Raw genomic sequence first — 21984 nt, 5'->3', positions numbered from 1 at the left:
TTTTTATTTCTTTTTTCTCTAGAAGAGTGCTGTTATTTTGAGACAAGAGCAGACAACATAACCTTTTAGGAAAGCTTGCAGGTCTGGCCTTCAGCAACAGGGAGATTGGATTTAGTCCCAAACCTACCACTTTTGAGGTATATGACTCTGGAAATTAGGCTCTTTTGCCTTATCTCTATTCTTTATCCTTTGCCTGTTATCTCTAGAATAGGTATAATACTAATACCAATGTCATAGGTTTATTTTTAAGGTTATTATAATAGTTGAAATTAAAAACAAAAGAACTTTCTTGTCAAATCCATTTTCAAATATGCTATTTTCATCAAAACAAAGAATCTATATAGCCCACTATATCCAGGAAGCTTTAGTAATAGACTGATGAACATACAGAGATGTTTGATTCATTTTACACAGTTTATAACTAGTGTAACTGTCTCTCACATAGGTGATTCTCCAGCTAGACTACATATCACAATTGCCTGAGAGCATTAAAAATACTGATTACCAGGCCCCGTCCTTAAATAACCAAACCGTGATCTCTGGGAATGGGGCCCTTGGCAGTCATTGGCACTTTTTTAAAGGGGAAAAAAAATCCTGCTTCCATGGTATCATCTCAACTTTATAGACTTTATAAATCTTATCAACCATACCATTTTGAGGCTGAAAGTGTTGCTTTTATTTATTGCATTATTAATGATGCATCTTTTAAAAGCTGGATACATTTGAATATATTATAAAGAAATGTAGATGTAACTACATTTGTAGATTCCAAGGAAATGCAAACATGAAATCTAACAAGTCTTCACAAAATCTCAAATTTTATCTATACCATGCTTCAAACTTTCCTCCTGAACATGAAAGTCTTTTTTTTTCTTTTCTTTCAACCTTTGGATAAACAGTAATTTTACTCATCCTTCCATTTGCAGCCTAAATATTCCCCATTCCTAAACTTTTGCTTTCCTTCTGCAAAGTAGAATAACTTGTAATACCTACAGGATTGCCTAAATGCAGTTAGATACCCCTGGATTCACCTAAACAAATATACATCAATTTTGTTCTGTAGAGCAGTTTGTGATTACTTGAGATTTCCCACAGGTCTTGTTTTAGCTATTATTTATTCTTATTTCTGTAATTTTCTACCATGGTTCATAGGTAGGAGGACCAGGCTAATTCACTGAGACACCTCCAGACACATGGGGAATGAACACCAACTATGAGCCTTAAAATCAGGGGAGGAAGATGCATACAGGCACTAAGGTTCAGAAAAGATGAAGCTTCTTTTAACTATTCAAGATAAAAGAAGGAGAGATGGTTAAGTCTCTCTGCCTCTGCTACACCCAGTGGTAAGTGACTGCTCATTGAATAGAGTTCACAATGACAAAATTCATTTCGCTTTGAGTCGTTGCCTTTACTTAATGAAAAGGAAGCAAAACCTACAGGAGTAAGAGTGCTAGGGAATCGTGTTACAGTTTCGTTGTTTCCCATAAAAGGTACATAGAGGAGAAATACTTAAGGGAAACAGATACATGAATTTGAGGTGACTTCCCCTCATCACAATACAGATACATCCTAATTCAAGGGAATCTGTGATTTGCTTTCTAATTAACATCCCAAAGTTTCATAGCTTTGAGAACTCGGAACAGGTTGCATTATCTCTGTCACCTCCAATCTGTATTTCTTAATAATTCAGTTTACTCATTTTCTTATGTTAAATAGTTTTTTGGGAAGCATTTAAGAAGTAGTGCTTTCATCTGGGAAGTATAAGGTTTAAGCCACCCAAACTAAAGACATAGCTATTTTGCTAAGTAAATTAGGAATATAATTACATAGTATATGTAATATAAAGTATTTGATAAAAGACAAATTCAATTGCAAAAAGAAACAGCTTACACCAACCTATAAGGTACCTCCATCTCAGTAGGTACAAAACTGGGTTCAACATCTTTCTTTACTCTCATCCTAGTTTGGTCCATTTTGAATGAATGGGGAGCATAGAGACTGAGAAACCCAAGTCCTTTTAAACAAGTCCTCTTCTTCACCACCTATCATACTATACCTAATTCATCACCAGCATCTGTTCATAGATCATCTAGACACATCTGTTCTCTGTCTGTATCTCCATCGTCACTACCACACCCCAAGACTGGACTGCTGCAAATACCTCTTAAGTGGTCTACTGACATCCATTCTTATCCCCTTTCATGCATTTCCCCATTGCATCTAAACAGACCTCTGCAATCATTTCAACACAAATCTCATTGTGTTACTCCTTCCTGAATCCCCTCTCCTCTCAGCCTTGAAACCCCCTCATCTCCCCCTCAGCCTCTCATGATTGCCCACACCCTCCCTCCCCATCTCCCTGCCTTGCTTACCCTTGCTTAATGAACCCCAGCCTGGTGTGCCCCTTGGTTTGTTCCCTCAACACCACCCCACCACCAATCAGGATTCAAAGGATAGAACTCTTCCTCCTCCTCTCAGTCCTAATTTACTTCTATGTGTCCTTCAGATTTCAGATTAATTGTCACTCCTCTAGGGAAATTTTCCCAATCTCTCTGCATAGGTTAATTTCCCTACTATGCCATCTCAGAGCACCATATGTCTTAGCACATATCACAATTGCAGTTTTACAATTGCTGCTGATTATTTGATTAATATCCCCTCCACTAGACTGTGTTTATTCACCATTATATCTTTGGTGCCTTGGACAAGACTATATGTCTATAAAATACTCAATAAAGTAAATATTACCTGAATGAATTAATGAATCAAAAGGCTCAGTTCCCACATATATGAAGCATTAAAAAGAAATCCCATAATTAGGGCACACCTAAGCCTTCTGTATTGTAGTAAATGCTAATGAAAAAAATGTCATGCTGACAGGCAGTTACTACATGGATTACAGTAACCTATCACTTCCTGCTTAATAGGAAACTGTGGTTCTTATGAAGGAAAAAAAGCCACAATTATGAAAGATGGCATAAGGCCAAATGGGTCACAATCCAGAAGGCTTTGGGGTTAATATAATGCCTAAGTTCCAGGGTCAACCAAACTAATTTCTAAACATACATCTTATATTTGAAACAAAATGCTTAACACTTGACCCTAAGTATGTGTGAAATTTTTCAGGAATCTCATGTATCAAAGGTCAGTTATGCATTTTCCCAATTAAATTTGTCTTTTATGGATGCGAAGCTACTATTGGAACATTAACTTTGAAAATATTTTTAGAAATTAATTTTTTATTTCAATTTTCTAGAGGTTTTGGGGGACTTCTACTTCTTCAGCCACTTTCAGAGTGTTTAGCACCCAACACTAGGCCTAAATCCCTAAGAGTGAAATCATGGAAACATCACAGATCCTGAGTTCTTATTTTAATTTTGAATCCTGGTTACTGTACTTATATTACATACATAATTTGGGAAAAGTTATTTTCATATCTCCACATATCACATGCCTCAATAAAATGGAGTAAGACTAAATTTAATGCTGTGTGAAAAATACCTACCATGGTATGAGGGGTACACTGAGTTCCCAAATAATGATAACTCTTGTCCTCTTATTTTTCTTTCTCATTGTTCTCATCATCTTGACCATTTAAGACCTTTGAAAAGTGTGGAAATCTGTATGCCAAGTTGTGTATGTTCAGTTTCAAATCAAATTTCATCTCCTCTCTCTGGGAGATGGATATAAAAGATCTCTCAGCTGAGGATTGGAATGACTTTTTCATTCTAAGTACATTTATTTATAGAAAGATACCAATCAAGAGCACACATGAAAACTGAAAGACATAAAAACCTTTTAAAAAAGTAAAGGAAGAAGCCCATGTAACTTGTGTCATTTTCAGATTGAGGTTCTCTGACATGTGGCTTGCCTGCGGGAAATAATAAGTGATACCAGAGAATTTAACATTACCTCTTCTACATCTAAAGTCTTCTCTCAGGGACCACCTTGGTGTGGAAATCTGAGTCACACACCCTACTTCTCTGGAAAGAGTGATTTTGAAACCAACAGCTAACTTCCTCCAGTCAGTTAAGGGAGTTGCCCCTTTGGCCATGTAATATACAATAGAAAGAGCAATTCTTTTCTTTCTTTTCAATAGCATAGTATTTTTTAAAACATGGTTAAAAAATCACTTAAACTTCCTTATTCAATAACTTCTCTTTTGCAATTAAAGTGAGAATCTGAGGGTTTAAATCTACAAATAAAGAAGGTTTTTTGAGGATGTTTTATCTCAGCCTTCCAAATCAAGTTTCTGTGTTTAGTCTTAAATAAGATTTTAACACTGAAGTATCTACTATGTTGGTCCCTTTGTAACAACAGCAAAGAAATAAACTTAGGTAGCTTGCAAGTAGAAGTAAAGCTTTGAAAACAAATCCAAAATAATGTCTGAATAAAACCTTAGTTGGAATGTAATTGAATCGCTGACATTTGGCAAAGGTATCCAGATAACTCTTAGCCTGAGGTGATGAATAGTGTCTCTCAAAATGAAATTCTCTGGCTTAGATCCCATTACAAATAAAGATACAACTCTGTCTATAATGACTTCATTGCATGGAAGTGATACTTGCAGCAGGAAATGGTTTCATTACTACCATGTATTACTCTAACATTACCCAGCAGCATTACTTAGGAGTTAAGAATGTGGACTCTAAATTCAGTTTGCCTGAGTTGAAATGCTGGCTCCATCAATTACTAACTGTGCGATCTTGGTCAGGTTATATAACCTCTCTGCTTCTATTTTCTCATCTGTAAAATGGAGATAATAGTGATATCTTACAGGATTGTCATAAGTTTAGTTAACAAAGCATATATTATGTATATTAATAATAAATGCCAGCTACAGTTTGATCATAAAGTTTGGAAACATAAATGTTTATCATACAAAACCAACCCATTAAGTGATCAATTACTGAATTAATGCTACACTTTACAAGCTAAGGGAAGGGCACTTAGAAGAGTTCCCATAGGATGGTGTACCACCCCATTATGCCAGAGTGGTGAGGGACTAATTGGATGATAATTTCCAAATCTGCATTGGCCCGTGTGGCCATGTGGAATGGGTTACCCACTCACCAGATTTCAACTCCCTTGAGTACTTTTTCTGGGGTATGCTAAAGGTACAGATGTGCTTAGAATAAATCTGAACTACAGTGTATCGCAGAGTGCCTGACTATCAACTTAAGGTTGGAAATGCTGTGTAAAAGCTCTAGCTTTGTTGCAGTTTCACACAGCGTGTAGATCTATGCATTGCTAATAGGGGACAAGCTATGGAATGTGCTGTGCAAAATCATTGACCAAGTCATAAATAAATGTTATTATGTAAATTTCCTCCGTGTTCAGATTTCTGCCACCCAGCCCAGCATAATGTACATGGTAGGCATGTTAGTATTAATGGTAGTTTATCAAGTTCTTGCCCATCACTATCAGTGCTCCAGGGGATTGTCCCTTGCCCACACATTAGAAAAAGGCAGGTGTTGTGGAGATGAGCCTTCTCCTAGGTGTCTTTATCTAGGGCAACAGGTATAGTAGATAATAAGCTATCAAAAAAAGGTGAGAATTAAAAGCCCTTCCTTTCTAAGAGTTTAAATACAGGAATCTTAGGGTCTCCTGTTAAAACATAAATGGGCTCATTTCCAAAGGAAGACCAGTTGAGAGCAGAGTAATATTGATGGTGATGAGAAAGTAGGGATTCAGAGCACATGACACTGCCTTGGGAAGGTCAGAATAAGATGTTATGAAAATCTTTTCCAAAATAAAATCCTGGTAGAAACAGAATTTGAACCCAGATTTATCTGCAAAAGTCTTTGCTCTTTCTGCCACAACTTTCTGCTTCTGGAGATATTTTACAGCTCCTTTGATATGCCACAAATCATGCTAGGTGGGGAGTTGCCAGACTTAGCAAACAAAAATACAGGATGCCCAGTTAAATTTGAATTTCAGATAAATAATGAATAATTGTTTAGGGTAGGTATGTCCCATGCAATCATTAGGACATATTTGTACAAAATAAATGTGTGTACCATATTTCATCTGACAACTCTATTAGAATATGTGTTTATGTGTTGAGGAAAATCTAAGATGGTCATTCAGCCCATAACTCCAATTCCTTTATGAGCACACAATACAGTGTGTTCCTTCATTTGGTTGTATGGTGCTGCAGTCATCCCCCCATATCCACGGTGTCACATCCATAGCTATTTGTTGTACTGTGCTGTTTTATATACAGAAATTGAGCCCCTGTGGGTACCAAAATCCATGGATGCTGAGGGATGACTGTACTTTCCTTATACTAATACCACTCACTGGTATTATCTATTTACGTTTAGTGTTTTGCATCTTCTACCCATCAGTATCAGGATCCCTAGATTAGAGCAAAAGTGTCTCTAAAGAGAACTTTACAAAATATCTGAGAATCCTTGATAAGAATAAAGCACCTCCAGTTTTAAATCATTTCAAATACATTTTTATTAGTTACCACAAAATAAATCAGAAAATTTTTCATAAAGCACTGGAGTTTAAGGGAACTCTAAACTAGAGCCTCATATGTTGGCTTTTCTTCTTGTGTAATAAACCAAACCAGAATACATACACTTTGAGGTTTGGGGGTGTTTGTCTGTTTGTATTTCCTAAGTGGAGGTAATCTTTTATGAATAACCATTACTCTCTCACCTGATACCTTTCATAACGAATGACCTACCTTGGTGAGATGTTGAGTCTGGGTTGCTGCAGGAAATATGACCATACTAATTGATACAATCCAACCTCAGTAAGAAATGTATATCTAGTTATATGACCTGAATAAAATAGATACCAAAGTACTATCTAAAATGGATCCTGATTCATAAATGTCTGTTTATTAAAAGATTAAAAAATAAAAGTTCATTTCTGATACCATTGCATTTAGTGTTGACATATAAAAGTAACTACTACTAAAGAGGTTGGGGTTTTTGTTGTTTTTGTTTAAAAGTACAGATCATGACTCATTAGCACCTTGAGAAAGCCATTTACAATAGAAAATATCAGCATGTATTGCACATAAAATGGCTAGGTATTATTGTATGTCCTTTAAATACATGAGTCAGGTCAAAAACATTTGAAAGCCATAGTACTAGGGTGCTTGGCGAAAAAGTATTCTCTGGCAAAGATGTCCACTTACAATCTTATCTAAAGGGAAAATTTAGCCTTACTGATTAGAAAATCAGAGTTATGGATATTTTAAAGAGTTAAATGTCACTTTTATTCCCATTTTTGTTTATAATTTTCATGGAAGATAGTTTGGACAAGACACATATATCCCAGCTGTGGCTATCTCAGTCTCAAAGACTGTGAGATCCTTTCACATGTGAAATTCATCCCCCTAATGCTACTATCTCATCTATTTCTGAAGCTGCAGAATTGGCAATTTTTTTCTCTATTCAGTATCTGCTATTAAGCTATCTTCCAGCTCAGGCCTCTCTGTAATCTTTCAATATAACCTCCCAATAAGAGGCATCTCTTTCTCAGTCTCAATCTCTGTCCCTCCCTCATCTCTCTCTCCCTCTCATTTATTGCATATGAATGCCTAAAGTACTACATAGCAGTTTATGTCATTCGATTGTTCCAAAAGACCCCTAAGGTAGAAGGGAATGTTCGAAAGAACTCCAGCTGATTCCACTGAATGCCTACCGTATGCTAAGCACATATACAGATGCTATGGAGTATAATCCTCAAAACAGGTTTGTGAAGAAAGATACAATTGCCTGCCTATCATAAATTATCACACTGAAGCCCAGGGTAGCAAACTGGATTGGAGAGATACTGTCCTCACCTCTTACACAGAGACCAGCCGAGATGCGTAGAACGAAGGTCACTTGCACAAGTCACAAGAGAAAAGCAGTAAAAGAAGACCTGAGTTCTAGTTTAGTGCTTGCTCCCTTCCCCTGGGCTAGAGGGTTGTAGTACTTTTTTGAAGAAATGGCATGAGAGTCAGGCAAAGTGACTATATTTTGAGTATTTCCTTCTAATGCAGTGGCTTTACTGCATATTTGAAGTTTTAGCAGCTTAAGACTATGAGAGTGATATGTATTGTTTTCTTAATCCAACAACAATAATAATAGATTTTCCAGGATTTTTTGTTTTTGTTTTTGTTTTTTTACTTTTGTTCTTTCATTTTGACAAACACAGAAGGCTGGGTGATAGAGCTCTGGGCATTTAAGCTGCTTCTGTAACAACAAAAATTGATTTGTCCTATCATTAGCCCAGAAGTACTAAGTTTTGAGATTATGTATTATTCCATTCTTGACAGTCTTCAACCTCTAATCAACTTTGAAATGGATGAGACTGTCAGATTCTAAGATTTGAATCACATGCTGCTGTGATGAGGAGAGTACAAAACACATACAATAAATGATTTGCCTAAGGGATTCATATTTATGTTTGCTTATGGATCTCTTGAAAGGCTTTCTACAGTAGAAAAGATTCTGCAACCGTATTCTAGAACACGATCTAAACATCTTTACATACAACCTTAACATTGTAACATTACTTTAAAGACTTGTTTAGGAAGAAGACTCTAATACCTGGTGCCTCTTCCTCATTTTAGGTGCCTGCCTGCTGCATTTGACATTGTTGACAACCTGTTCTTCACATTCTCTCTTTTCTAGGTTTCTATTTTTCTGGTACATCTACTTGCTTTTTTGACATGTTCTTCTTAATTGGGTCTTCTTCCTTCTACCTTCTAGCTCTGGATAGATCAAAGACCTAGTCTTTGTTCCTCTCTTCATTTTACTTTATTTTCACACTGTCAGAAAATTAACTTCCTTCTATAGCAGTTTTCTCACAATTTTGTCTCTAAATTACCCCTGGAAGGAATAGTGAATTAATGCAGATTCTTTCTGTCCTATGTTTTACCTTTAAAATGTTATTTTTTTTTCTATTTCAAAACTTTTCATTGCAAGTGTGCATTATAATTTTTTGGAATTACAATTTTTAAAAAACATTTTCCCTATATTTTGGAATATGCTCCCCAAAGCTATCTTATTATATCCTGTGGGTTATGTACTCCCTGGCCTCTTGCCATGTAATCTTAGAACTAAAAAGCTTTGTCTTAAACTATCTTTATCTCCATTCCTGACCTGCATCCCAAATCCAGGCAAAACTCTGTCTAGACAAGATTTTACTTAGCAATTCTAGCAAATACCTGACATGCAACATGTTTAAAGGCAAACATATCACCTTTCCTTCTAAACTCACTCCCTTCTCTCTGGAAATGGTATCATGTGACACGAGACTAAGATTCCAGTGTTATTTTCAATTCTTCCTTTAATTTGCCTATACAGTAATTAAATCTTATTTATTATGTTCCACTTCTCTTCTGTAGTCCCTCATAGCCTAGCATCTTCTATAACGCATGCAAGGATCTTTAACCTTTTTGGGAATCATGGACTGTTTTGATAATCAGAAGCCCCTGTATCCTTTCCCCAGAGGATCTATATTATATATACATTTTTAAGTAGGTTCAAGCTCCCACCCCAATAAAATGGCTTAACAGCTAGCATCCTTTCCTCCAAGACTTCCGGCAAATTGCTGTCAGATTTACCTTCCTTAAATACTGTCTTTATCAAGTCATTAGCCAACTCAAAATCTTTTATAGCACTCAGCTACACAGAATATAAAATGGAAGAGTTGGATGATGTTTTAGTGTATATTAAGGGTTTATATGACTCAGCCACTTTATACTTATTATTAAGTTAAAACTCATAATAAATTTATACAGTAATATTATTATCTTCTTTTTATAAAGAGGAAAAAGAGACTCACATATTTAGGAGAGCAAGGATTCCAATCCAAGCCTCTCTTACTTCACAGCTTATGATTTTTCTCTTGCTCCAAGTTGCCTTCATCATGCCATTTTGTCTAAAATCCAAACATAAGTTGCCTTCATCATGCCATTTTGTCTAAAATCCAAACATCTTCCTTTGCCTTGCATAAATGGTTTTTTCTCAAAACTTTTTCCAACTTTGTCTTCCATGACTCTCTTTTTATAGTCACTGCTCCAGATGGAGTTATCTTTTTATTCTCCCCCCCCCAAACTTACCTCCTTACCTAAGAAAAAGAAAGAACAATTAATGGCCTTTGTTCTTCTTATCCAACCTCTTGCCATCTTCCAAGGCTCACTTTAATTTGTGATTTCCTTCTCCATAAACTTCACCTGTTAATATCCAGTTGGTACTTCTAAATATACACTTTGTCATTCCCTCTTCCTATTTTTTCTACACACACTTGTACTGTTGCTGGCTTAGTGCTGTGTGTATTCTCCCACCCCATTAAACTATAAGCCATTGGGGGAGCCATGCAAACAGCAGGGCCTCCCTATATTTGTAGAAGGAATGATTGTGCATGTGTGTATAAGTGACCCATTTTCCTGGCATACAACCCAGCCACAATTATTTAATCTTTATTTTCTCTAAGTTGATCCCTTTGTGAATTCTTTATGAAGTGGAATAAGAGTGTTGATTTTTCCTTTTAAATGTTATAAAAATATTTACTTTAACCACACTGGAAACATGTTTTGAACCCTAAAGGGAGTCCTTCATTTAAAATAGGGGAAAGGGAAATTTCAGTCAACTCTGTGGTTCTCAAATAGACCATTAGGCTTTCCTTCTGTCAATAATTACGTTCCTCAGTCAAAATAAGAGACTGTTCTGGCTTGCCTTAAGAAACAATAGAAATAGAACCTGTGCACTCTTAAAAATCTAAATCACGTGTTTAGTGTTGACTGATTAGGACATTGACCTGGACTGTTGAGAATAATACGCAATATGCTCATTGGTTCACCGTCTGCATGATCCTAAATAGAATATTCCCATTAGCTGAGCTCTGTGTAGCTATAAGCCAGGAAATATATCTAGTGCTCTTTTCAGAGAAGCAGGGGAAAAATTTTCCCTAAAAACACAGAGTAAATCAAAGACAGGGCCTAATATGGAAAGATTATTTCTTTTCCTCTAGTTTAAATACAGTATAATATTTCTATCCCTGTATGTAAAACAAAGGGGCACCCTAAAGAGATCTGAAAAATAAATGTTTATGTTCCTTTATTCATCCTGTTTTCGTACCTTCTTTTTCAGTAGGAGGAATAAATAGGCAGTTCATTTGTTCTTTTAATAAATATTTATTGAGTTACTACTCTAGACTCTAATCTCTGCCTTTTCTACCAATTCTGCATTTATCCTTGAGCAAAACATTGAGCCTCCCTCCTTGAATCATTCACATATAAAAATCACTGACAGCTATAGGTTTTACTCCTTCGGTCAACACTAGGGTATGCTTTTGTTTCAGACCCTCACCAGTCTGTATATTTTTTTAAAATTCTAATTGAGGTATAACATATATACAGAAAATGTACCACTCTATTAAGTTCCATAGAGGAAACACATCCATGGAATCATCAACCAGTTCAGTAAACTGAACAATACCAATACCTCTGAAACTCTCCTTATAATCCCACCTAGACTCCATCTTCCTTCTGAAAAGGTGCAATCACTACCCTGATTTTCCCATTTTTAAGAATTTCTTAAAGTCTGGCTCTTGTATTTACCCAAAACTCTCCATCTTGTCATTTGTATCTTTAAGCCTATTAAGCACAGTTATTTTAGGATCTCTGTTTGATAACCACAGTATCTAGTTCTCCTATGGGTCTGTTTCTGTTGTCTGCTTGCTTTCCTTTATTTTGGTCATTTGATGCTAAGTCCTGGTATAGTTGATAATCTTTTGAGTGTCAAATATTATGTATGGAAAATTGAAGTGATGTTTTGAAGCTTTGTTAGGTGTTAGCTTCTTCCAGATTCAATTTTCATTTGCTTCTGGAATTTAATTTGAGATTGAGTTTTTATTTTCCTGAGGGCTAGTTTAATTCTTTAATTCTGATTTACTGAAATACACACTTCTTCTTGTGGTAAGAAAAAAGATTGTTTCTTTTTAAACTGCCAGGTATGCTTTCTTCATTGGGTAATGAAAGTTGTATGGACTCAGTTTTATTTCATGACGGATACCAGGAATCATAGCTTTAAGTATTATGTTCTATTGTAACCATTCCACCTTTCCTACCCTCCATTATTTTTTAACTCTTGCTTTTTTATGCCAGTCTGTGGTTTTATTATATTGTGATTTCTTATGTAATTTTCCTCAAATTATTTGTAGAAGTGGATGGCGTGAAAATATAAATAAGCATACTATATGGGTTTTGAAAAGTGCTTTGTGAGTATTTCAAGGTGGTACCACCAGGTACTTTTAATTTTATTGTTGTTGTTGTTCATTTGTTTGTTTTGGTTTGTTTTACTCAATATTTCTTCTTAGTAATTTTGTATAGCATTTGCATTATTTCAAGAACTGCCCTTCTCCCACTCATGTGGTTTTGGTAGGTGTATTAATTCCCTAGGGCTGCCATAACAAAGTACCACAGACAGGGTGGCTTAAAAAATTTATTTTTTTCCTGTCACAGTTCAGGAGGCCAGAAATCAAGAATTAAGGGGTCACGGTGTTGGTTCATTCCTGGGGGCTCAGAGAAAGAACCTATTCCATGCCTTCCTCCTAAAGCCCGGTAGTTGCTGACAGTCCTTGGCTTGTGGATACATCACAGTCTCTGCCTCCATCATCACGTGGTGTCCTCCCTGTGTGTCTTCACATCGTCTTTCCTTTACACACATCTGTCTCTTTGTCTCTTCTCTTCTCATAAAGACACCGATCACATTGTATTAAGGGCCTACCCTACTTCAGAATGGCCTCATCTTAATTAATTACATCTGGAATGATCCTATTTCCAAATAAGGTCACATTCTGAGGCTCCAGAAAGACATGAATTCTTGGGAGCCACCATTCAGTCCAGTACGGTGGGATGATCAACCACATTATTCAACCTTTTGATTACAGAATTAGCCAATCAGACTCCTTGGGGACTTTATATATGAAAACTGGTAGGGAGGATTTCTCTCATTCTTCTCGGATCACCACAAAGAGATGATGTAAGCCTGAAACCTTTTTCAACAGTCTTTTTAAGAGGCTAATATAAAGAGAAAAACAGAACTGAAAGATGTGAGGAAGGGAGAGTATGGGGATGGGGAGGGGAAAGAAAGATCTGGAATTCCAGATACTCAGAGCAGAAAAAATAAATCCTTTCATTTGTTTATCTATAAGGATGTTTCTGCTACTGAAAATTGTTGTTTATTTGTTTATTTTAATGGAGAGGATTTTCCATAGAGCCAAGCACACTATTATATGGCAATTTTGAATCTTAGAGAGAAGGCAAGTAAGAGAGGGAGAAATATGTGTGAGTTGAAAAATATATTCAATGTACCTATTGTTTTTATAATACAAACTTCATAAAGTTAAGATTGACAGTTTTAATCATGGTGGCTATTTCCAGTTTTTTATTCTTCAAACAGCCTAAATGTGTACCAATGATGGAATAATTAAATAAATTAATGTGATTTATATTTTGAATATTATGCTGCAATCAAAATTGTGGGGCAGATCTCTATGTACTTATATGGAAAGGGCTCTATCATTATGTTAAAAAATAAGTCATGGAACAAGATGTATATTTTGCTCTCATTTATGAGAACTGTGCATGCATGCACTTGCACACCTACACATGCACACTTGAAAATGTATACTGGAAAGATAGTTATAAAACTGTTAATACTTACAGCTGGGAAATGTGGGGATGGAGAATTTGGGGCAAAGATAAAAGAGGATTTCTAATTTTATCATTCTATGTATTTATTCTCTCTTCATATTTCTACATATATTCATTTAATACTTCCTTTATTAAAATCAAACAGGTCAGTGACACAAAAGGAAATACTTTTCTTAGATAGGTTGTGTTTTCCTTCACTTCCATATGCTCCTATAGTTGTAGAGACGTTGCCCTTTGAAAAGCGTATATGGGTGTCATACGCGTAAGTACCTTTAAGGAACAAGAAGGTATCAACAGTGAATAAAGAGTGCTGAGCTGAGACTGAAGTGGACAGGAGAACGTGTTCTCTGTCTAAAGTGGGTAAGTGTTCCTTAGCCACAGGCTATTGCTGACATGGTGCCATTGTGACCGAGCATTGTGAATCTTTATACATATTTCTTGATGCACATTTGCCAGTCTGTAGGATAAATTCCTAGAAGTTGTACTGCTGGGTCAAAATAAATGCACATTTTGGAATCTGATTGATAACAGCTAAACAGAAGTCAATCGTTATTACTGTTTTAACATTACTAAATGCTAAAACGCTTTCATCTGATATCTGGGTAAAGTGTAGATCTGGTTAGATCTTGGTGAGGGCTCCCTAAATATAATGTGGCATTTTTATGTAATAAGACAATTGGCTTTGGTTATGTTCTCCCTAAGTGCAAATGTAAACTGTTTAGTGTCAAAAAATAAAGAAGAATGGCACCCGCTGCTCCCTTCATGTCCCCCGCACACATCAAAGGGGGTAGAGCTGTCTGTGAAAAGTAGATCAGACATCTTTCACTTATGATGAAGACAGCAGTAGAGAAGACAAAGCGGATCTTCATAGCAACAAATCAGATGCCTCGAGGAGAACCAAGTGGAACAGAAACGAGGCCCTCTGCCAAAAATCTGAAGAGGCAGGAAGTGCCTTGGGATGTGCTCCAGCTGCAGCGGAAATGTGAGGAGCCTCAAATGGTTAAAAGCAAATAGTCTGCCAAGAAGAGACTTGTGTATTGCAGGACGTGTCGCTACAAAGAATTTCTCTAGCTCTTTGTTGTTAAGTTATTTAATACTGTGCATATCAATTTTCTTTTTACTGAATTTTACTGCATGAGCTGGGGGAAAGGCTGTGGTAGACAGATATTGATTTCACCTATTCTGCTGATGCTGCATCATCTCATCTTGCCTGTAACATCCCCATGAAAACACCATTGAAGGGTCAATGAGCTGTAAGATGATTACTTTTATCCTCCAAAATAATATTTCACTAATGTCTATACTTAGAAATTCATACAGTATTTCAAGGGCATAGATTTATTATGAGACATAATCTTTGCACTTAGGCAAGGCGTATAATTTTATTAAAGACAAATTTCATCCAAAGGGCAAATATAAACAGATTAATGGATTCATCAGTTTAAAATTTATATACTGAGGGAAGGGGCAAATAACATTACTCCCACTGAAGATTTTATATTTGATAAAGTGAGCATCAGTATATTGTGACCTTAACTGAAAATAATCAGTGATGAAATCTAGAATAGTCATAACAATAGTTTTTATTTGTGAAGTATCTGCAATTCAAAAAGCACTTTCACAAACCCTCACTTGCAATTTATGCCGATTAGCAACCTTGTGAGTTTTCCAAAATAGGTGTTAAATTTGATTCACCAATGTTAACTCAAGTCCCTTTGTAAAAAGGTCAGTGTATAAAATTCAATAAGCAATTCTGAGATTAGAAAACTGAGAGGTTAAGTATATTACCCAAAGTCATAAGAGTTCGTAATAGAGCAAGGCTTAAACTTCTGCAGAGCTCAAGGGCAGAACTACTGACGTCTTACTTGCTTTTATCTTCTGTCTTCAGAGAGTGTCTTCTTTATTGTAAGCGTTTTCTCCTGCTCACTGTCAATAATGGGTATCATGAGTTCAGAGCCACATTTTACAATAAGAAATGTTTCCTCATACAGAACTACTTACTATACTCAGTGTCATTTGCCATTAGCTGTGCTGTTTGGCTCCATTGAAGGAAAATTATTTTCAAGTTGAAAAGGTAAAATATACATGAAAGGTACAATAGAGCCCAAATACAGGTGAAGAGAGAAAATAAAAGAATAGCTATTGGCTTTTAATGAGCTGATACCTGTTAAGGCCAGGGAAATTTGGTGTGGTGAAAAGAGCATAGGTTGTTTATCCAGCTTGGGTTTGAAATCTGGCTTTTCCATTTCTTGCTGTGTGAAATATGATCAAAATAGTTCTTAGCTACTTTGAGCCTTAGTATCTTCAATGATAAAGTGGGAGTGGTAATAGCTATGTCATGGGATATTTCTGAAGAACTAAAATAATGCATGTAAAGTGATTATACTTCATGGGTACTTCATAAATTGTAGCTATATAACTAATATAGTATGATAACTTGCTGAATTGACTTAGATACCATGTGATTTGCAGAATACATTCTAATTAATAAATGATTTATCAGAACTTTGGGGGAAATAAGTGAGTATTAAGACTTAGTATTCACTGAAATCAAATCTTAATGTATTAATCTCACTTCCTTTATAAAGGGTGATACTAGATCAGGGATCAGCCATCTAAAGCCTACAGGCCAAACCTGGCCTGCAGCCCGTTGTTGTATGCCCTGAGAACCAAGGTTTTTACATTTTTAAATGGTTGAAAAAAAATAGAAAAAGTATATTTCATACCCTGTGAAAATTATATGAAATTCAAATTCCAATGTCCATAAATAAGATTTAATTAAAATAGGGTTACATTTATTTATTTGCATTATGTCTAAGGTAGCTTTCCCATCCAGTGACAGGGTTGACTAGTTGCAATAGAGATCACATGACCTGCAAAGCCTAAAATATTTACTATCAGGCTCTTCACAGAAAATGTCTAGACCCCTGTACCAGAATATTAGGTCAGAGAAATACCCCAGACACAGTATAACTGTACTTCAGAAAATGTTTAACAAAGCCACCTGAGAAAGGCAGCTAACACTTAAATAAACATAAGTACTTTCCCTCAATATTCTGGACATATCCCTGGGAGGTAGCTGCCTGTTATGATTATATTTCTCATGTTCCTTTCTTCTTTGTGTGGCCATGTGACAAGTTTTTGCCAATGAAATGTGACTGAAAATAATATGTACCATTTCCAGGAGAGAGTTTTTAGGAAACAGGAGTTCTTTCTCTTATGCATTTTACCCAGCAGACCCTAGGGGATGGCAGAGCCACAAAATGTAAGGAGCCTGGGTCCCTTGATTGGATGTGGAATGGAGTCACCCGCCTACCAGAAATACCGACTTTAGATTTTTTTGAGTAAGAAAAAAGAAGTTCTCTTGTATTATCACTGAAATTTGGGGAGTTTGTTTTATTAGTGTTTCTCTAACTCACTCTTAAGGTGTCCTTTTGAAAAAGATAAAGCAGTGTTGTATGAATAACATACTTAAATGGATTTAGAGATGAACAACTGGGCTCAAACAGGATTAATCAATTGATGCCAACATGGGTGGAAGAGGCATAGTACCACAGAGGTCTTTTGTCCTTGATCTCATCCTAGTAATTAGTTTTATGAGACAAAACTAGCAATTTTAAATGTTTTAAGGCTGCCTTTAGAAGAGTTCTTTTGGATTTTTTTTTTTTTTTCTGAAAAGTTCCAGTGGATAGGGTGATTGGGACAAATAATAGTGAGACAGATTTTAGCTCAGCATAAAGAACAATTAAAAATAAAATAGAGATAGCTGCCCAAATATTTACCTTGTAATGTACTGTGCTCTCTACAAAGTGTTGAAGTAACTGATAAAGAGTAATCACTAAATCTGGCAAAGAAAATTCTATAATAATGCAGGAATTTAATTACTCTATAAGATTAATAATTACTCTAATTCCTCCTAACTTTCAGTTCTTTAATTTCATCATTAAATGTTTTCTTGTTTTAATCATACACTTACCATTTAGTTTCAAGAAATTTAAAGTCAAGGAGATGAAAATGCAATTCGGCCACTTCGGTTTTCCATAAATTGACTATATGCACAGGTTTTAAATATACAATTTAAGGACCCTTGATTGTTATTCATTTTGTCGTTCAGTAGATAAAGTACCCTTAGGAATAGGAAGATAAGTAGGAGGATTGATGTATTTGTTAGGATGTATCCATCTGCAAGTAAGATAATATCAACTAACAGGGGCTTCAATAATATAAATATTTAATCATTTCACATAAAGGAAGTTTATATCTATCTGAGACCATGTGAACTAAGAGACCAAAGTCACCATAATATGCATTAAGATATATTAGTAATTAGGTAATAAAACATATTAACATCGTGTACCTTCTGATACACTGAGAAGGGCTCATCACTTCTTTGTTTTTCTGGCCCAAAATGTATAGTCTAATCATATGAAAACATCAGATAAACCCAAATTGTGGGACATTCTACAAGTTAACTAGTAGTCTTCCAAAGTGTGAAGGTTCTAAAAAGCAAAGCAAGACTGAGAAGTTGCCACAGACTGAAAGAAACTAAGAGACATAATAACTAAATTCAGTGTGGTAACTTGCAATGGATCCTGAAACAGAAAAAACGGACAATTGCAGAAAAACTGGAAAAACCCAGATAAAATCTACAGTATAGTTAATAGTATTATACCAATATTAATTCTTAGTTTTGGTAACTTTATTATGGGTATTCAAGATGTTTACATGGGGGGAGCTGGGTAAAAGATATATGGGAACTCTTTGCTATTTTTGTAAGTTTTCTCTAAGTCTAAAATTATTTCGAAAGAAAAACTTGCTGGAGTTGGTAGTTCCAGATGCAGTGTGGTAACTCAAGAACATCATCTGGTACTTAAGATTTGTTTCTACTTTTCTATCTGTGATCTTCTGTGTTCCCTTCTTTTCTCTAGGCTTATCTGAATACTAGATATTCTCCCCTGCACCTCAGGTCAACATAGTTCCTTCCTGTTCTGTTCCTGGGAAAGATGCCTTCTATGGATGAGACCAACTGGACTTCCCTGCCCTCTGGCTTCTGATTGACTAATGCCAGCAGCTGATCTAAGTACAAGAAGAGTGGAAGGTCAGAGTTTTTTATTCCCCTGGGTCTTTCCATTTTAGGCTAAGGTTCGTAAGACCTGTGTTCCTGATGACAGCTCCTGTAGGGCACCTCTCCTCTAAGGCTATAGTTACAACCTTCTACATGTTCTGATAAACACTCCCTCCCCTTGCATCTTCAAGCCCACTAATAGTAATGGCTCCTAGCAATTACAAGTCCGAGGTACTAACCATTCCTTACAGTTCTCTTTTATCCTGCCCATATTTTATTAAACTTTCAATTACCCCATTTGAATGTGCCCTCTTATACTTACCTAAACTCTGTCTGATACATCCTCTCATAGTCACCAAATAGTCCATGCAGCCCCAAGCATCACATATTCTTTCATGTAATTAGAGAAATGAGAGCAGATAGTGCCGGTTGGGCACCAAAACAAAGTGTCTGTTATAAATGGTTTCAATTCTACCTAGATCATTCTCTGGCCTCACGGTATGTCTGGCACACGGTAAGTACTCAGTGTTCTCCATCTCATTAATAGAGAATTAGTCCTGCTGTTGTTCAGGATATATACTTAAGAGTCATCTTTTACTCACTTCTTCTCCAAGCCTACAGCCAATATGTCAGCAAATTCTTTCAGCTCTGCCTCCAACATGTATCTAGAACCAATCAGTTCTCACTCTCTGCACCATCACAATCCTAGTTTGCCATCTCTCCTTTGGATAATTATAGTTGCCTCCCTGCTTTAATCCTACCCTCCCCTTCTCTTTCACATACACACATAGTGTGACCTCCATAATAGCCAGAGAGATCTTTGCAAATGTAACAGATCATGAACTCTCCCACTAAGAACTCCCCCAGTTCAGTCAGAGGAAAAACCCTGGTGTCCACAATGGCCTATACTGTCCTATGAGATCTGCTTCCTTTCACTTCTTTCCTCTCCTAACTTCTCTCTTCCTTAGACACTGTCAGCCACACTGGGTTCCCTGCTGCTGCTGCAACATACCAAGTGTGCTCTCCTCTCAGGATCTTTGTTTTTCTTTCCTCTACCTGGAACTTTCTTCCACCAGATACCTTCCCGACATGTTTCCTCACTTCCTTCAGCTCAAATGCCAGCCTTCCTTAATCACCCTAAATAAAACAAAATAAAATTCCTTCCTTATCATACCATCAGCACTCCTTATTCCATTTTTTTCTTTATTCTTTTTCCATAGAACTTACTCACTACTTAGGAATATATGTGTTTTCTCTACATATACTGCATATGCCTATATATGTGTGTGTATATACACACATACATCCTGTTTCTCTCATTAGAATATGTCCTCTTTAATGCCATAGATTTTATTCAGTATTATATCCCCAGTGCCTAGAATGGTGCCTGGTATGTAGGAGGTATTCCATAAGTGTTTCTGAAATAAATGAATGTATGAATATGAATTGGATGTAAATCTGGACAAATGCTTTTTAAAGGTTATTTCTGGGCTTCCCTGGTGGTGCAGTGGTTAAGAATCCGCCTACCAATTCAGGGGACATGGGTTAGAGCCCTGCTGCCAGAAGATCCCACATGCCGCGGAGCAAGTGAGCTCGTGTGCCACAACTACTGAACCTGCGCTCTAGTCTGTGAGCCACAACTACTGAGCCCGTGTGCCACAACTACTGAGGCCCGTGCACCCTGGAGCCCATGCTCCGCAACAAAAGCCACCGCAACGAGAGGGCTATGTACTGCAACAAAGAGTAGCCCCCTCTAGCCACAACTAGAGAAAGCCTGCGCACAGCAACGAAGACCCAACATGGCCAAAAATAAGTAAATAAAATAAGTAAATTTATTTTTTAAATAAATAAAAAATAAAGGTTATTTTCCTCCTGGGATTTGGGGAGGTGTCTTCATGTGAAGGAAGCAGAGAGAATTTGAACAAAATGAGTTCACTGCCCACTGAAGAAGCTCTCCAGAAAAAGTAAAGGCACTGCTCACCGAGTATTTTCTCAGCATTCCTCTCACAGAGCCAACCTGAATGGAGACTTCTGTAGGCAGTCAGAGACAAGTTTGTTTGTTTGTTTGTTTGTTTGTTTGTTTGTTTTTTGCTGTATGCAGGCCTCTCACTGTTGTGGCCTCTCCCATTGCGGAGCACAGGCTCCGGACGCACAGGCTCAGCGGCCATGGCTCATGGGCCCAGCTGCTCTGCGGCACGTGGGATCCTCCCGGACCGGGGCACGAACCCATGTCCCCTGCATCGGCAGGTGGACTCTCAACCACTGCGCCACCAGGGAAGCCCAAGAGTACTGTTTTTTATTTCACTGAGGAAGAAATTAACACAATAATACAGAGACTGGTTAAGAAGGTCTTGATTCTCTCTAAATTTGTGACTAAATGAAAAACTTAGCCAAACCATTATTACCAGATGTGCTTCTCCCTGCCTCCCTTCCCCACAAGGCGGGATTCTTTATAAATAGGCCTAACATGTAGAGATACAGAGATGAATGTGCATGCCAAAGGGGTTGACAAGGATGTAGCTGAGATCTGACAGCTAGACCAGGTGGCCATTCTAAGTGGATGTTCTAAGCCTTTACCACTTTCCACAGGACATTCTGTGACAACTTTATTACTCATTTGAGACACTGAGGAGGAGTATCTTCTTACTCATTTATGGAAACATTAAACACTTAACCAATGTGATTTCTAAACAAAGATTTTTAAGCAGAGGGTGTATAGATATTACACATTTTCTCTTATTGCAGACACCAAGCCTATTTCAGAAAGGAGAAAGAAATTATGTAGAACTTACACTTAATAAGCAATAGTCAAAGTCTGTTGCTGATATGGAGACTCAGGCCCCATTTGGGGATTTTTCATAGTCTCTTACAAAATAAGTAACAAGTATATGTTTGATTAGGAAAGTCTCCCTCTGTTTTTTGCATCACTTTTACTGCTAACCCATCCCCTCCCACAGAAAATAATTGAGTAGAAAGCAGACCTTGATATTCTACTCATAGAGTCTGGCTGTAATCAATTGCAACTCTTATGAGAAGTAATATTGCTGTCTGTTTTGTTCCATTTCTTTTTTAGACTACCTAAGAGATGTATTTCAGTACTTTGAAAAATACTGTTTATTTAAGACTGTTTAAAGTCTTAATACCGTTCAAAGCAAATTATTAATAATAGCAAAACAACCATTGAACTCTTAATTTTGATAATTGTTTACAGTAACTAAACAATGAAACTCTATTATTTTCTGTTAAG

At 36.6% G+C, this 21984-nt stretch overlaps 1 long non-coding RNA gene across 1 annotated transcript; it reads left to right on the top strand.

Annotated features, from left to right (window-relative positions):
• The first annotated feature begins 1157 nt into the window (after nucleotides 1-1157).
• Nucleotides 1158-20341, top strand: LOC308618021. Its single transcript, XR_014015953.1, has 3 exons — nucleotides 1158-1343; nucleotides 18601-18770; nucleotides 20217-20341. It is a non-coding gene; the product is annotated as an uncharacterized lncRNA (long non-coding RNA).
• Nucleotides 20342-21984: the final 1643 nt, after the last annotated feature.

This window comes from Mesoplodon bidens (genome assembly GCF_964165515.1).
Source record: "Mesoplodon bidens genome assembly, chromosome: 5".
Lineage (NCBI taxonomy): Eukaryota > Metazoa > Chordata > Mammalia > Artiodactyla > Ziphiidae > Mesoplodon > Mesoplodon bidens.
The sequence above is the reverse complement of the archived record's forward strand: the minus strand, read 5'-3'. Positions and strand labels throughout refer to the sequence as shown.